Source organism: Hemitrygon akajei, chromosome 32 (genome assembly GCF_048418815.1).
Source record: "Hemitrygon akajei chromosome 32, sHemAka1.3, whole genome shotgun sequence".
In the NCBI taxonomy this organism is placed as follows: Eukaryota; Metazoa; Chordata; class Chondrichthyes; order Myliobatiformes; family Dasyatidae; genus Hemitrygon; species Hemitrygon akajei.
Genome location: NC_133155.1, coordinates 36,160,433 through 36,178,796, shown reverse-complemented (window position 1 = coordinate 36,178,796; position 18,364 = coordinate 36,160,433). Strand labels below are relative to the sequence as shown.

Here is an 18,364-nt window from a genome sequence, read left to right as displayed (position 1 = left end):
AAGAATGCAGAACTGAAGGTGCTGTATTTAAATGCAAGTAGTATTCAGAATAAGGTGGATGAACTGGTGGCGCATTTGGAAATTGGTCGGTATGACATTGTGGAAATCACAGAGTTGTGGCTAAAAGGGCTTAGTTGGGAGCTTAATGTCAAAGGATATACTTTGTATCGAATGGACAGGCAGTAAAGAATAGGCAGTGGTGTGGCTCTGTTGGTAAGAGATGGAACTACATCTTTAGAAAGAGGGGACATAGGGTCAAAGAATGTTGTATCATCATGGGTGGAGTTAAGAAACTGCAAGGGTAATAAAAAACATTATGGGAATCATATACAGGCCTCCAAATAGTAGCCAAGATGTGGAGTTGAGATTGCAAAGGGAGCTGGAAAGGGCATGTAATAAGGGTAATGTCACAATTGTAATGGGGGGGGGGGCTTCAATATGCAAGGTGATTTGGAAAATCGGGTTGGTTTTGGATGGCAAGAGAGGGAATTTGTTGAATGCCTATGAGATGGCTTTTTAGGGCAGCTTGTGCTTGAGCCTACTAGGGGAAAGGGTATCTTAGATTGAGTGTTGTGTAATAATCCAGATTTTATTAGGGAGTTTAAGGTAAAGGAACCTTTAGGAAACAGTGATCATAATATGATTGAATTCCAACTGCAAGTTGAGAGGGAAAAACACGTCCGATCTATCAGTATTGCAATGGAATAAAGGGAATTACAGAGCATGAGAGAGGAGCTTGCCCAGAGGATTGGAGGAGGATACTGGTGGGGATGACAGCAAAGCAGAGGTGGCTGAAGTTTCTGGGAATAGTTCACAATGCACAGAATAGATATGTCCTAGAGAAGAAGTTGTTCTCAAATGGCAGGGGTAGGCAACTGAGGCTGATAAGGGAATTTAAGGAACACATAAAAGCCAAGGAAAGGGCATATAGCATAGCAAAAGTAAGCGGGAAGTTGGATGATTGGGAAGGTTTTAAAATCCAACAAAAGGTAACTAGAAATGCCATAAGAGAAAAGATGAAATATGAGGACAAACAATTTAATAGTATAAAGCAGGACACTAAAAGTTTTCTCAGTTAATAAAGAGTAAAAGGAGGTGAGAGTTGACACTGGACCACTAGAAAATGAAGCTGGTGAGGTAGTAATGAGGGGTAAAGAAATGGCAGATGAAATTAATAAGTATTTTGTTACATTCTTCACTGTGGAAGACACTAGCAGTGTGCCAGAGGTCTGAAAGTGTCAGGAAGCAGCAGTGAGTGCCATTACTATTACAAAGGAAAATATGCTAGACAAACTCAAAGGTCTGAAGGTGGCTAAGTCACCTGGACAAGATGGACTACATCCCAGAATCCTGAGAGAGGTTGCTGAAGAGATATCGGATGCATTGGTCATGGTCTTTCAAGAATCACTTGATTCTGGCATGATTCCAGAGGACTGGAAAATTGCAAATGTCTCTCCACTCTTTAAGAAGGGAGGAAGGCAAAAGAAAGGAAATTATAGGCCAGTTAGCCTAACCTCAGTGGTTGGGAGAGTGTTGGAGTCTATTATTAAGGATGAGGTTTTGGGGTACTTGGAGACTAATGATATAATAAGTCAAAGTCAGCATGGTTTCTGTGAAGGGAAATCTTCCCTGACAAATCTGTTAGAGTTCTTTGAGGAAGTAATAAGCAGGGTGGACAAAGGAGAGGCAGTGGATGTCATATTCTTGGGTTTTCAGAAGGCATTTGATAAGGTGCCACACATGAGGGTGCTTAACAAGATAAAACCTTGTGGCATTACAAGAAAGATACTGACATGGACAGAGGAATGTCTGACAGACAGGAGGCAGCAAGTGGGAATAAAGGGGACCTTTTCTGGTTGGCTGCCAATGACTACTGGGGACCACTGTTTTTCATATTGTTTGTCAATAATTTGGATAATGAAATTGATGGCTTTGTGGCAAAGTTTGCAGATGATATGAAGATAAGTGGAGGGGTAGGTAGTGCTGGGGAAGCAATGCGATTGCAGAAGGACTTAGACAAATTGGAAGTGTAATGCCCTGGTTCACATCTTTACTGTTATGCTGTAGGAATTTCATTTAGCAGTTTTGTCAGAGCAGTCTGTTCTGCCTTCAGCCTGTTTGGGTTATTGTTGAAGATGAGGGATGATGTGGAATCTGTGCCATCCAATAAGGGGGAGGTTTTCTTGGTGAGGGACAATAAGGTTGGTCTTGGGGCTTTTGTCGGTGGGAGATGAAGAAAGAAGAGGCTGGGGAGGACTGGTTGTATGATACGATCCGGTGGGAAACCCTTTTGTTCGAGATGGATTGCAAACGACATTTGGAAGTTGGGGGGCCAGCGAGTGAGTGACGGAGAAGTTCGAGATGAGCTCCAACTTTGTTTAATTAAAACGGGCCCTTTTCTTTTTGTTCTTCTTTACGAACCCTTTAGTTAAGATTCATAAATACGATTCCTTTAATTGTATGTGTGTACTGTCTGTTATTTCGTGGCACTAATTTGTAACAGTGCAGCAAATTACACAGCATCCACACAAACCAGGGTTTGGGGTGGCACAGCTGTCTCAATCTCTTGAGTTTAGCGGGACCGGAAAAAGAAACCGGGGGTTTCAGAAGAATGGGCAAAAAAGTGGCAGATGGAATACAGTGTTGGGAAATGCATAATAATGCATTTTAGTAAAAGGAACAGATCTGCAGATTATTATCTAAATGTGGAGAAAATTCAAACATCAGAGGTGCAGAGGGACTTGGGAGTCCTCGTGCAGGACTCCCAGAAGGTTAAGTTACAGCTCGAGTCTGTGGTAAAGAAGGCAAATACAATGCTGATATTCATTTCAAGGGGAATAGAATATAAAAACAAGGAGATAATGCTGAGGCTTTATAGGACACTAGTCAGGCTGCACTTGAATTATTGTCAACAGTTTTAGGCCCCATATCTCAGAAAGGGTGTGCTGTCGTTGGAGAGAGTCTAGAGGAGGTTCATGAAGATAATTCCAGGAATGAAAGGGTTAACATATAAGGAGCGTTGGGCAACCTGGTGTCTGTAGTCACTGGACTTTAGAAGAATGCAGGGGTGTCTCATTGAAACCTACTGAATGTGGAATGGACTAGATAAGGTGGATGTAGAGAGGATGTTTCCTGTGGTGGGGGTGTCCAGAACCAGAGGGCACAACCTCAGGACATCAAAGGATATGGCGAGAAGGCAAGTGTGAATGGGGCTGAGTGGGTCCGGGATCAGATACAACAGAATGGCGGAGCAGACTCGATGGGCTGAATGGCCTAATTCTGCGCCTGTCCTACGGTCCTATTATCATCCAGATCATTGGTATAGATGACAAACAACAAAGGATGCAGCACCGATCCCTGCAGCACATCATTAGTTACAGGCCTCTAGTCAGAGAGGCAGCCCTCTACTACAGCTCTCTGGTTTCTCCAACAAAGACAATGTCTAATTCAATTTACTACCTCATCCTGAATGCTGAGCGACTGAACCTTCTTGACCAGCCTCCCATGCAGGACCTTTTCAAATGCCTTACTAAAGTCCACGGAGACACCATCTACTGCTTTGCCTTCATCCACTTTCCTGGTAATTTCCTCAAAAAACTCGCTAAGATTGGTTGGATATGCTTAATATCCTTGATCATTCCTTGTCTATCCAAATACTTCTATATCCGGTCCCTTAGAATACCTTCCAATAGCTTTCCCACAACTGATGCCAAACTCAGCAGCCTACAATTCCCTGGTTTATGTTCAGAGCCTTTTTTAAGCAGCAGAATAACATTAGCTATCCTCCAATCCACCGGTACCTCTCCTGTCGTGAAGGATATTTTAATCTCTCTTCTAGGGCCACAGGAATTTCTGCACTTGCCTCCCATAGTCCAAGGGTACACTCTGTCAGTCCATGGGGATTAATCCACCCTGACTTGTCTCAGGGTAGCAAACACCTCTTCCTTTGTAATCTGTACAGGGCCCATAAGTTGATGCTGCTTTGCCTCATTTCTATAGACTCTGTTATCGGTCTCCCAAGGAAATACAGATGCAACGAATTTGTTTCAGATCCCCCCTCTGTTTTGACTTCACATAACGATGACCAGTCTGGCCCTCCAGAGGACCAATGTTGTCCTCAGCAATATTTTTACCTTTCACATATCTGCAGAATCCCTTCAGATTCCCCCTTCACCTTGTCTGCTAGAGCAACGTCATACCTTCTTTCAGCCTTCCTGTTTTCTTTCTGAAGTGTTCCCTTGTATTTCTTGTACTTCATAAGCACCTCATTTGATCCTATCTGCCTATACCTGCAATGCACCCCTTGTTTTCTTAACCAGGGCCTCAATCTCTCTTGAAAACCAAGGTTCCCTTCACTTGTTATCTTTACCTTTTATTCTGACAGGCACATACAGGCTTTGTACCATCAAAATCAGCTTTTCTCCAATTTAGAATCTCAAGTTGTGGGCCAGACCTATCTGTTTGCATATTTACTTTGAAACTATTGGCATTGTGGTCACTGAATGCAAAATGTTTCCCTACACAAACTTCTGTCAGCTGTCCTGCCTCATTCCCTAATAGTTGATCCAGTATCATACACACCCTTGTTGGAACTCCTACAAACTGATGAAGGAAATTTCCCTGAACACATCTGACACATTCTATCCCATTTAGTCCTTTTACAGAATTGGATTCCCAGTCAGTATGTGGAAAGTTAAAATCACATACTATAGCACGCCTATGTTTCTTGCAACAGTCTGCAATCTTTTTACAGATCCTCACGATACTTCTGGCATTGAAATATACACAGCTCAGGACACTAGTCACACCATGCTCAATGTTGTGGGAAAAAAATCTCAGGAGCAGCAGACAGAATAGATCAGGCCGACTCAGAGAATTGTTTCAGACGAAGGGGTTTTATTACATGATATCATGGAGAGCCCAGACTCCGAAAGCGGAGTTCTGAGACTCTGCTCAACAATGGATTACACTCTTATTTATACCCCAGGTGTACGTGACAAGAAGCACTTCAATCTGAAAAAGGAGGGAACTTCAACTACAACTCGTTAGAATAGCAAAGTTGCACTATATGTCCTTGAGCGGTTATACATTTTCTTAAGTGTTAGTACTCAGACCTTCCCAAGCGCAGGCATGTGATGATTCTTAGAACAAGGAAGCACAGACATAGTTATTTTCACATCCCATCTACAAAGCACATTCCAGTCACAGTGTACATTAGTCGCAGGTAAGTGATTAGAGACTTTGAATTCACATACTAGAAGGTCATTAACCCCTTAACATTCGTCACAATGTTTTTCTTGTGTGGAAAATATTCCAATGTGTGGAATATTTTTCTTCCACACACAACCTTTTGATTCCTGACTTTGAGGTCTTACCAACATTTGCCTCCACAACCTCTCCACCATCTATTCTGGCACTCTAGTTCCCATCCCACTGCCAGCCTAGTTTAAACCCCCCATGCAGCATTAACAAAATTTCCCACGGGGTTATTAGTTCCCCTCCATTTCAGGTGCAAACAGTTCCCTTCTGTACAGGTCCCACGTTTCCTGGAAGAGAGCCCAATGATCCAAACATCTTATGCCCTCTCTCCTACACCAACTCCTTAGCCATGTGTTAAACTGCACAATCTTACGAGTTCCGGCCTCACTAGCACATGGCACGGGGAGCAATCCTGACATCAAATTCTGGGAGTCCTCCCCTTTAACTTAGCACCCAGCTCCCTGAACTCCCTATGAAGAACCTCGTCACTCGTCCTACCCATGTCATCGGTACCTACATAAACCACAACCTCTTGTTCTTCACCCTCCCACATAAGAATATTGAGGACTCGATCAATAATGTCCCAGACATAGAATAACATAGAACATGGAATAGTACAGCACAGTACAGGCCCTTCGGCCCACAATGCTGTGCTGACTCTTAAGCCCTGCCTCCCTCATAACTCCCCACCTTAAATTCCTCCATATACCTGTCTCGTAGTCTCTTAAACTTCACTAGTGTATTTGCCTCCACCGCAGACTCAAGCAGTGCATTCCACGCACCAACCACTCTCTGAGTGAAAAACCTTTCTCTAATATCCCCTTTGAACTTCCCACCCCTTACCTTAAAGCCATGTCCTCTTGTACTGAGCAGTGGTGCCCTGGGGAAGAGGTGCTGGCTATCCACTCTATCTATTCCTCTTAATATCTTGTACACCTATATCATGTCTCCTCTCTCCAAAGGGTAAAGCCCTAGCTCCCTTAATCTCTGATCATAACCCATACTCTCTAAACCAGGCAGCATCCTGGTAAATCTCCTCTGTACCCTTTCCAATGCTTCCACATCCTTCCTATAGTGAGGCGACCAGAACTGGACACAGTACTCCAAGTGTGGCTGAACCAGAGTTTTGTAGAGCTGCATCATTACCCTGCAACTCTTAAACTCTATCCCTCGACTGATGAAAGTAAACAGACCATAAGCTTTCTTAACTACCCAATCTACCTGTGAGGCAACTTTCATGGATCTGTGGGCATGTACCCCCAGATCCCTCCACACTACCAAGTATCCTGCCATTTACTTTGTACTCTGCCTTGGAGTTTGTCCTTCCAAAGTGTACCACCTCACACTTCTCCGGGTTGAACTCCATCTGCCACTTCTCAGCCCACTTCTGCATCCTATCAATGTCTCTCTGCAATCTTCAACAATCCTCTACACTATCGACAACACCACCAACCTTTGTGTCGTCTGCAAACTTGCCAACCCACACTTCTACCCCCACATCCAGGTAGTTAATAAAAAATCACAAAAAGTAGAGGTCCCAGAACCGATCCTTGTGGGACACCACTAGTCACAACCCTCCAATCCAAATGTACTCCCTCCACCACGACCCTCTGCCTTCTGCAGGCAAGCTAATTCTGAACCCACCTGGCTAAACTTCCCTGGATCCCATGCCTTCTGACTTTCTGAATAAACCTACCGTGTGGAATCTTGTCAAATCTTACTAAAATCCATGTAGATCACATCCACTGCACTACCCTCATCTATATGCCTGGTCACCTCCTCAAAGAATTCTATCAGGCTTGTTAGACACGATCTGCCCTTCACAAAGCCATGCTGACTGTCCCTGATCAGACCACGATTCTCTAAATGCCCATAGATCCTATCTTTAAGAATCTTTTCCAACAGCTTTCCCACCACAGACATAAGGCTCACTGGTCTATAATTACCCAAACTATCCCTACTTCCTTTTTTGAACAAGGGGACAACATTCAGCTCCCTCCAATCCTCTGGTACCATTCCTGTGGACAACAAGGACATAAAGATCCTAGCCAGAGGCTCAGCAATCTCTTCCCTCACCTCGTGGAGCAGCCTGGGGAATATTCCGTCAGGCCCTGGGGACTTATCCATCCTAATCTATTTTAACAACTCCAGAACCTCCTCTCCCTTAATATTAACATGCTCCAGAACATCAACTTCACTCATGTTGTCCTCACTGTCATCAAGTTCCCTCTTATTGGTGAATACCGAAGAGAAGTATTCATTGAGGACCTTGCTCACTTCCACAACCTCCACGCACATCTTCCCACCTTTAACTCTAATCGGTCCTACCTTCACTCCTGTCATCCTTTTGTTCTTCACATAATTGAAGAAGACTCTGCCAACTGGGAGGCAGCATAGCATTCGGAAATCTCATTCTCACTCAAAGAACCTCCCATCTCTTCCCCTAACTAGCAAATCCCTATCACCACAGGGTGCCTCTTCTCCCCACTTCCCTTCTCAGTCACAGAGACCCAACCACTGACTTTCCTCTGTTAGGTCATCCCCCCAACAGTATTCAAAGTGATATACCTGTTGTTGAGTGGGGTGGCCACAGGGATACTCTGCACTGGCTCCTTCACCCCTTTCCCCTTCCTGTCATCCAGTTTCCTGTGTCCTGCACCTTGAGTGTAACTGCCTCTCTATATGTCCTAGCTATCACCCCTTCAGCCTCCCAAATGATCCAGAGTTCATCCAGTTTGAGCTCCAACTCCTTAATGTGGATTGTTGGAAGCCAGAGCTGGATGCATTTCTCACATTTGTAGGTCTCTCCACTTTCCCCACATCCCACAAGAGGAGCAGTCAACTATGCTGCCTCCCATTTCTACTGCCCTAACTGAGCAGATATAAAGGGAAAGAAATTTTCTTTTTTTGCTTTCTCTGACTGAAGCTCCTCTTCACTGAATCTCGAAGAACCTTCGAGATCACCACTCTGACTCTGTCCACTCAGACAACAGACATCCACAAACTTACCAACTCCCCCACCCATCTACATTTCCATCTGGATCATCTCATACATTACAGAGAGCAGAGGTCCCAGCACAAATCCCCACGGAACTCCACTAATTACAGACCTCCAGTTCGCAGCAGTCCCTTAAACCACTACCCTCTGTTTTCTGTGCACGAGCCAGTTCTCAAGCCAAACTGCTAATTTTCCACGGACCCCACCCATCCCATTCCGGAGGCCCAATCAGCAGAGGGAGCAAAGCACAGCGACGAGGTTTCATGCAGGACAGCGACTTTTGTTTAAAAGTAGAGCCTTGCAGGCATTCGGACATTCCGCAGGCCCAGTCAGGAGCAGAGCACAGTGAATTAAATAAAAGTACAGAAGGGACAAGCAGGGTGGCCATTGTTGGGAGAAGGATTGTCAGGTTTCGGCTCAGAAGAAGCATTGACTCTGGGTAACTTTCTGCTGAGGTTCCTTTCTTTCTCTTACTGAGCTTAGTGTAGTAAATAGCCATTGTGTGTTCTTCATGCCGGATGTCGGAGTCCTTGGAGACCCAGAGTCTCCCAGGGAACTACATCTGCGTGAAGTGCATCCGGCTGCAGCTCCTTGAAGACAGTAGTAGATGACCTTCGAACCACGGGAGAGCGAGGAGATCATCGATCAGAGTTACAGGGAAGTAGTTACCCCAAAGTTGCAGGAGGCGAGTAGCTGGGTGACTGTCAGGAGAAATGGAAATGTGAATAGACAGTTAGCACAGAACACCCCTGTGGCCATTCCCCTCAAGATTAAGTATACAGTTTTGAATTCTGTTGTGGGGGTTGACCTCCTGCAGGACTGCCAAGGAGGCTGGGTTACTGGCACTGAGAATGGGTCCATGTGTAGAAGGGAAAGAGAGAGAAAGGAGTGGTAGTGATAGGAGACTCAGTAGTGAGGAGAACAGACAGGAGATTCTGTAGACATGAATGGGACTTTTGATGCTATGTTGCCCCTCCGGGTGCCAGGGTCAGAGACATTTTGGATCGCATCCACAGCATTTTAGAGAGGGAGCCAGATATCTTGGTAAATATAGACACCAATGACATAGGAAGGAAAAGCAATGAGGTCCTGAAGAGAGAATTTAGAGAGCTAGGTAGAAGGCCAAGAAGCAGGACCTCCAGGATAGCAATTACTGGATTGCTATCTGTGCCACATGCTAGTGAGGGTAGAAACAGGATGGTTTGGCAGATAAATGCATGGCTGAGGATCTGGTGCAGGGGGCAGGGCTTCAGGTTCTTGGATCACTGGAATCTCTTCTGGGGGAGGTATAACCTGTTCAAAAGTGACAGGTTGCACCTGAACCTGAGTGGGACCAATATTCGTGCGGGCAGGTTTGTTAGAGCTGTAGGGGAGGGTGGTGGGAACTGGAGTGAAGGGACTCAGGATAGGACAGATGGTTAAAAAAAAAGCAAAGATAGTGTACAGTCAGACTGTCAGGAAGGGCAGGCAGATGATGGGACAAAATTGCAGGTGAGTATCAGCACATTAAGGATGCAAAATCAGAAAGGGTAGCAAATACAGCACTCAGAGTGTCACATCTCAATGCAAGGTGGATGAACTTGTTGCACTATTACAGATTGTTAGGTATGCTGTTGTGGCCATCACTGAACCATGGCTGAAGGATGGTTGTAGTTGGGAGCTGAATATCCAAGGTTACACATTGTATCGGAGGGATAGGAAGGTAGGCAGAGGAGTTGGCGTAGCTCTGCTGGTAAAGAATGGCATCAAATCAGGAGAAAGATGTGACATAGGATCAGAAGATATTGAATCCTCGTGGGTTGAGTTAGGGAACTCCAAGGGTAAATGGACATTGATGGCAGTTATATACAGGCCTCCCAACAGTAGCTGGGTTGTAGACTACAGATTACAACAGGAAATAGAAGAGGCAAGTCAAAAGGCCAATGTTACGATACTCATGGGAGATTTTAACCTGCAGGTCGATTGGGAAAATCTGATTGAAAATGGATCTCAAGAGAGTGAGTACGATAAAAGACCCCTTAGGAGCCAGTGATCACAATATGATAGATAGATAGATAGATAGATAGATAGATACTTTATTCATCCCCATGGGGAAATTCAACTTTTTTTTTCCAATGTCCCATACACTTGCTGTAGCAAAACTAATTACATACAATACTTAACTCAGTAAAAAAAAAATATGATATGCATCTAAATCACCGTCTCAAAAAACATAATAGCTTTTAAAAAGTTCTTAAGTCCTGGAGGTAGAATTGTAAAGCCTAATGGCATTGGGGAGTATTGACCTCTTCATCCTGTCTGAGGAGCATTGCATCAATAGTAACCTGTCACTGAAACTGCTTCTCTGTCTCTGGATGGTGCTATGTAGAGGATGTTCAGAGTTATCCATAATTGACCGTAGCCTACTCAGCGCCCTTCGCTCAGCTACCGATGTTAAACTCTCCAGTACTTTGCCCACGACAGAGCCCGCCTTCCTTACCAGCTTATTAAGACGTGAGGCGTCCCTCTTCTTAATGCTTCCTCCCCAACACGCCACCACAAAGAAGAGGGCGCTCTCCACAACTGACCTATAGAACATCTTCAGCATCTCACTGCAGACATTGAATGACGCCAACCTTCTTAGGAAGTACATTCGACTCTGTGCCTTCCTGCACAAGGCATCTGTGTTGGCAGTCCAGTCAAGCTTCTCGTCTAACTGTACTCCCAGATACTTGTAGGTCTTAACCTACTCCACACGTTCTCCATTAATGATCACTGGCTCCATATGGGGCCTAGATCTCCTAAAGTCCACCACCATCTCCTTGGTCTTGGTGATATTGAGACGCAGGTAGTTTGAGTTGCACCATATCACAAAGTCCTGTATCAGTTTCCTATACTCCTCCTCCTGTCCATTCCTGACACACCCCACTATGGCCGTGTCATCAGCGAACTTCTGCACATGGCAGGACTCTGAGTTATATTGGAAGTCTGATGTGTACAGGGTGAACAGGACCGGAGAGAGTACGGTTCCCTGCGGCGCCCCTGTGCTGCTGACCACCGTGTCAGACCTACAGTCTCCCAACCGCACATACTGAGGTCTATCTGTCAAGTAGTCCACTATCCAATCCACCATGTGAGAGTCTACTCCCATCTCCATTAGTTTGTGCCTTAAGATCTTGGGCTGGATGGTGTTAAAGGCACTAGAGAAGTCAAGGAATGTAATCCTCACAGCACAACTGACCCCCTCTAGGTGAGAGAGTGATAAATTCGATAGGGAGAAAGTAAAGTATGACACAGCAGTATTTCAGTGGAGTAAGGGAAATTACAGCAGTATGAGAGAGGAGCTGGCGAAAGTAAATGGGAAGGAGATGTGAGCAGGGATGACAGCACAGCAATGGCATGAGTTTCTGGGAAAAATAAGGAAGGTGCAGGACACGTATTCCAAAAATGAAGAAATACTCAAATGGCAAAATATACAACCATGGCTGACAAGGGACGTCAAGGCTATTGTAAAAGCAAAAGCGAGGACATGCAACAAAACAAAAATTAGTGAGAAGACAGAGGATTGGGAAGTTTTTAAAATCTACAGAGAGTAACTAAAAGCATCATTAGAACGGAAAAGATAAAATATGAAAGCAAACTAGCAAACAATATCAAAGTGGATAGTAAAAGCTTTTTCAACTATATAAACAATAAAAGAGATGAATTGGATATAGGACTGCTGGAAAATGAGGTCGGTGAAATAATAACAAGGGACAAGGAGAAGGCAGATGAACTAAATGAGTATCTTACATCAGCCTTTACTGTGGAAGATGCTAGCAGTATGCCAGAAGAAAGATAGAGGGACATCCATTTAAAACAGAGATGCGGCAGAATTTATTTAGCCAGACAGCGGTGAATTTGTGGAAATTGTTACCACAGGCAGCTGCGAAGGCCAGGGATTGATAGGTTCTTGATTGGACATGGCATCAAAAGTTACGGTGAGAAGGCTGGGGAATAGGGCTGAGGAGGGGAAAAAAGGATCAGACTGATTGAATGGCAGAGCAGACTCGATGGGCCAAATGGCCTAATACTGCTCCTACGTCTTATGGTCTTCTTAATCTTCTGAGTTCGCCTCCCATGATGGACTTTGTCGAATGCCTTACTAAAGTCCATGCAAGGACATGCACTGCCCTACCCTCATCAATCACTCTCAACAACTTGAGTTTTTTGACAAGGTGATAAGTCATGACGTACCACGCACCAAGCCATGCAGGTTCTCTCTAATTAGGCCATGGGTTTCCAAATGCTCATGTATCCAATCCCTAAAGATTTTCTCCAGCAATTTCTCTGCAACTAATGTGAGACTCACCAGTGTATAGTTCCCAGGATTTTCCCGTTGTAATTTGTAGAGCACATCGTTTCTACTGTTTGTGGGTGTGTAGACAACTCCCATCATGGACTTTATACCCTTGAAGTTTCTTAGCCATGCCCACAACTATTCAACACCTTCTGACCCTATATCACCTCTTTTTAATGATTTGATTTCATTTTGTTTTTACCAACACAGCCACACCACTTCCTCTATGAACCTGTCTGTCCTTTCGATACAATTTGTATCTCTGGGTGTTAAGCTCACTGCCATATTCTTTTTTCAGCCACGATTTAGTGATGCCCACAAAATCATACATGACCATCTGTAACTGTGCTACAATTTCATCTACATTATTCCGCAAGACCACAAGACATGGGAGCAGAATTAGGCCATTTGGCCCATCAAGTCTGCTCTGCCATTTCATCATGGCTCATCCAATTTTCCTCCAAGCCCCAATCTCCTGCCTTCTACCCATATCCCTTTATGCCCTGACCAATCAAGAAGCTATCAACCTCTGCCTTAAATATACATAAAGACTCGGCCTCCAAAGCTGCCTGTGGCAATGAATTCCAGATTCAACACTTTCTGGCTAAAGAAAATCCTCCTCATCTCTGTTCTAAAAGGAAGCCCATCTGTTCTCTGTGTTCTCTGGTCTAGACTCTCCCACCACAGGAAAAATCATCTCCACAACCACTCTTTCAAAGTCTTTCACCATTTGATAGGTTTCAATGAGGTATTCCCTCATTTTTCTGAATTCTAGTGAGTATAGGCCCAGAGCCATCAAAAACGCTCTTCATCTGGCTAGACATTCAATCCTTTTCACGAACCTCCTTTGAATCCGTTCCAGTTTCAGCACATCCTTTCAAGATGAGGGGCCCAAAACTGCTCACAATACTCCAAGTGAGGCCTCGCCAGTGCTTTATAAAGTCTCAACATTACATCCTTGCTTTTATATTTTAGTCCTCTTGAAGTGAATGCTAACATTGCATTTGCCTTCCTCACCACAGACTCAACCTGTAAATTAACCTTTAGAGAATCCTACACAAGGACTCCCAGATCCCATTGGACTTCAGTTTTTTTTTCTCTCCATTTACAAAATAGTTAACCCTTTCATTTCTTCTACTAAAGTGCATGACTTCACAACACTGTATTCCATTGGCCATTTCTTTGCACATTCTTCTAATTTGTCTGTCCTTCTGTCACCTTGCTACTTCCACAAAACTATTTGCCCCTCCACCTATCTTCATATTCTCTGCAAACATTGCAACAAAGCCAATTCCATCATCCAAATCATTGACATATTATGTAAAAAGAATCGGTCCCTATTTTTTTACATGTCAATGATTTGGCAGCCAACCAGAAAGTGCTCTTTTTTCCCCCACACTTTGCCTCCTGCCAATCAACCACTGCTTCATCCATACTACTTTCCTGTAATACCATGGGCTTGTAGATTGCTAAGCAGTCTCATGAGTGGCACCTTGTCAAAGGCCTTCTGAAAATCCAACATCAACCCATTTTCCTTTGTCTATGCTGCTTGTTATTTCTTCAAAAAGTTCCAACAGATTTGTCAAGCAAGTTTTTCCCTTGAGGAAACCACGCTGACTACAGCCTATTTAATTGTGTGCCTCCAAGTGCCTCAAAATCACATCCTTAACAACTGACTCCAGCATCTTCCCAACCATTAAAGTCACACTAATTGGCCTATAATTTCCTTTCTTCTGCCTCTCTCCCTTCTCAAAGAGTGGAGTGACACTGGCAATTTACAGTCTTTTGGAACCATTCTGGAATCTAGTGATTCTCAAAAGATCATTACCAATGTCTCCACAATCTCTTCAGCCACTTCTTTCAGAACCCTGGGTGTAGACCATCTGGTCCAGGTGACTTATCTACCTTCTGACCTTTCAGTTTCCCAAGAACCTTCTCCCAAGTAATGGTAACTTCACACACACTTCATGACCTGACTCCTGGAACTTCCACAATACTGGTCTTTCCTTCCACCTTCCAGAGTGAAGATTTCTACAAAATACTTGCTGGTCCATCCGCTATTTCCTTATCCCCCATTACTACCTCTCCATCATCATTTTCCAGCGATCCAATATCCACTCACATCTCTTTTACACTTTATGTATCTGAAGAAACTTTTGGTATGCTCTTTAATATGACTGGCTAGCTTATTTTTGTATTCCATCTTTACCTTCTTAATTACTTTCTTAGTAATCTTCTGTTGGTATTTAAAGGCTTCACAATTCTCTAACTTCCCACTAAGTTTTGCTTTATTATCTGTCCTCTCTTTGGCTTTTATGTTGGCTTTGACTTCCCCTGTTAATCACGGTTGTGTCATCTTTCCTTTAGAATACTCCTTCCTCATTGGGATGTATACAGTGTCTATAAAAAAGTACCCCCTTGGATGTTTTCATGTTTTATTGTTTTAGAACATTGAATCACAGTGGATTTAATTTGGCTTTTTTGACATGATCAACAGAAAAAGACTCTTTTATGTCAGAGTGAAAACAGATCTCTACAAATTGATCTAAATTAATTACCAATATAAAACACAAAATAATTGATTGTGTGAGTATCACTCCCTTTTAATATGATCATCACTGATGCAACAATTGGTTTTAGAAGTCACATAATTAATTAAATGGAGAGCACTGTGTGCAGTCAGGATGTTTCAATTGACTGCAGTAAGAAACACCTATATTTGGAAGGTCCAGCAACTGGTGAGACAACATCCTGGCAAAAACTACACTATGAAGACAAAAGAACACTCCAAGCCACTCTATGAAAAGATTATTGAAAAGCACAAGTCAGGAGATGAATACAAGAACATTTCCAAGTCACTAAATATCCCTTGGAAAACAATTAAGTTAATCATCAGAAAGAATATGGTACAGCTGTAAATCTGCCTAGAACAGGCTGTCCTCAAAAATGGAATGACCATGCAAGAAGGGTGGAAGTGACCTATGACAACTCTGGAGGAGTTACAAGCTTCAGTAGCTGAGGTGGGAGTGACCCCACATACAACTGTTGCCTGGGTGCTTCACCAGTCGCACCTTTATGGGAAAGTGGAAAGGAGAAAGCCACTGTTGAAAAAAAATTCACATGAAATCTTGGCTAGAGCTTGCCAGAAAGCATGTGGGACTCTGAAGTCAGCTGGAAGAAGATTCTATGGTCTGAAGAAACCAAAATTGAGCTTTCTGGCCACCAGACTAAACACTATGTTTGGCATAAACCGAACACTGCACATCATCAAAAACACAGCATCCCTACCATGAAGCACGGTGGTGGCTGCATCATGCTGTGGGGATGCTTCACTGCAGCAGGACCTGGAAGGCTTGTGAAGGTAGAGAGTAAAATTAATGCAGCAAAATACAGGAAAATCCTGGAGGAAAACCTGATGCAGTCTGTAAGAGAAATGCAACTCAGGAGAAGATTTGTTTTCCAGAAAGCCCCAGCGTAAAGCCAAAGTTACACAGAATGGTTTAAGAACAACAAAGTTAATGCCCTGGAGTGGCCAAGTCAGAGTCCAGACCCCAATCCAATTGAGAATTTGTGGTTGGACTGGAAAAGTGCTGTTCACTCACAAACCCCATGCAATCTGATAGGGCTTGAGCAGTTTTGTAAAGAATGGGAAAAAATTGCAGTGTCCAGATGTTCAAAGCTGATAGAGACTCGAGGCTGTTATTGCTGCCAAAGGTGCATCTACTAAATACTGACAAAGGGGGTGAATATTTATGCAATCAATTATTTTATATTTATATTTGTAAGTTAGATCACTTTGTAGATATCTGTTTTCACTTCGACACAAAAGATTTTTTTCTGCAGATCGGTGTCAAAAAAGTCAAATTAAATCCACTATGATTCAATGTTGTAAAATAATAAAAGATGAAAACTTCCAAATACTTACAAAATCATAAAAATACTTTTTATAGACACTGTATATCCTGTGCCTTCCAAATTCCTTCCAGAAATTCCAGCCATTGCTGCTCTGCCATCATCCCTGCCAGTGTCCTTTTCCCAATAAATTCTGGGCAACTCCACTCTCACATCTCTTAATTCTCTTCACTCCACTGTAATACTGATACGTCTGACCTTAGCTTCTCCTTCTCAAATTTCAGGGTGAATTCAATCATATTATGATCACTTGCCCCTAAGGGCTTTTTTTTTAACCTTAAGCTCTCTAATCAATTCTGGTTCATTGCACAACACTGAATCCAGAATAGCTGATCCCCTAGTAGGCTCAACCACAAGTGCTCAGAAAAAACATTTGGTAGGCACACTAGAAATTCCCCCTCTTGGAATCCAGCACCAACCCGATTTTCCCAATCTACCTGCATATTGAAATCCCCCATGACTGTTGTAACATTGCCCTTTTGGCATGCATTTTCTATCTCTCGTTAAGTTGTGGACCACATCCTTACTACTGTTTGAAGCATTGTATATAACCCCCATTAGGGAATTTTTACCCTTGCAGTTCCTTTGGTCTATTCACAATGATACTATGTCACCTTTTTAATGATTTGATATAAATTTTGTAAGATTCAAAATTAAGATGTGCGTTTCTGAAAGAGGTCTGGGTTAAAGTCAGAGGACAAATGTGATTTAATTATGTCTGGGTTAAAGTCAGAGGACAAATGTGATTTAATTATGTCTGGGTTAAAGTCAGAAAACAAATGTGATTTAATTATGAATGCAGAAGCCCTGACAAGATTAACTGTTTGTGGAATCATTGAAGTCCTGAGATATGGACTATTGTTTTACAGAAATGTATAAAAAAACAACTCCAAATATGGAATGGGAAAACACTGTGTACGTCCCGAGTCAGGGAGGGGAGGGGTAAGGAAGAAGGATAAAACCTGCTGCCCTGTAAGGTTCAGGGTTCCCTTCTCTGAAGGCACCCAGCTCTGCAGAACTGTTAATAAACTTTGTTTCCTTGAATTTGTCTTGAAGCCATTATTCGGGAGCGTGGCTCATTTCTGACAAATTTTTTAACAACAGAGCAACGCCACCCTCTCTGCCTTCCTGCTTGTCCTTTTGATACCATTTCTATCCTTGGACATTAAGTTCCCAACTATAATCTTCTTTCAGCCATGATTCAGTGATGCCTACATCATATCTGCCAATCTGTAACTGTGCTACAAGTTTATCTACCTTGTTTTATATACTATACACATTCAAATAATGCCTTCTATCTGCTATTAACCCTTATCAAATCTGTCTGTCTTTTACATTGCAACTCATCCTGCTGACTGCAACTATGTCCTGTCATCAGCCTCTCTTTGCTAGGAGTCTCACTACATTGTGCCTATGTTTGTCAACCAGCTACCTCATCTTCAGCACTATCACTCTGGGTTCCTCCCCCTGCTAAATTAGTTTAAACCCACCCAAACAACTCTAGCCAATCTACCCACAAGGATATTGGACCCCCTCAGGTTCAGGTGTAACCTGTCCTTTTGTACAGGTCATGCCTTCCCCAGAAGAGATCCCAGTGGTCCCTAAATCTGAATCCCTGCCTTGTGCCCCAGTTCCTCAGCCATGTATTCACCTAACAATCCATCCAATTCTTACCCTCAATGGCACGTGTACAGGCAGCAATCCAGAAATTACTACGCTGGAGGTCCTGCTTCTCAACTTCCTACCTAGCTCCCTAAAATCTCCATTCAGGACTTCTTCACCTTGTCTACTTATGTTTTTGGTGCCAATATGCACCAAGAATTCTGGCTGCTCACCTTCACCCTTGAGAATGCCATGGACCTGATCTGCGACATCCC

At 43.3% G+C, this 18,364-nt stretch overlaps 1 protein-coding gene across 2 annotated transcripts in view; it reads right to left on the bottom strand.

Annotated features, from left to right (window-relative positions):
• Positions 1 to 6,633: 6,633 nt before the first annotated feature.
• trit1 (tRNA isopentenyltransferase 1) overlaps positions 6,634 to 18,364 on the bottom strand; it is a 73,907-nt gene continuing 62,176 nt past the window's right edge. For both annotated transcript variants that reach the window (XR_012096972.1, XR_012096970.1), the window contains one exon: positions 6,634 to 8,958. The gene's annotated coding sequence lies outside the window, so the exon portion shown is untranslated. The remainder of the gene's footprint in view (positions 8,959 to 18,364) is intronic.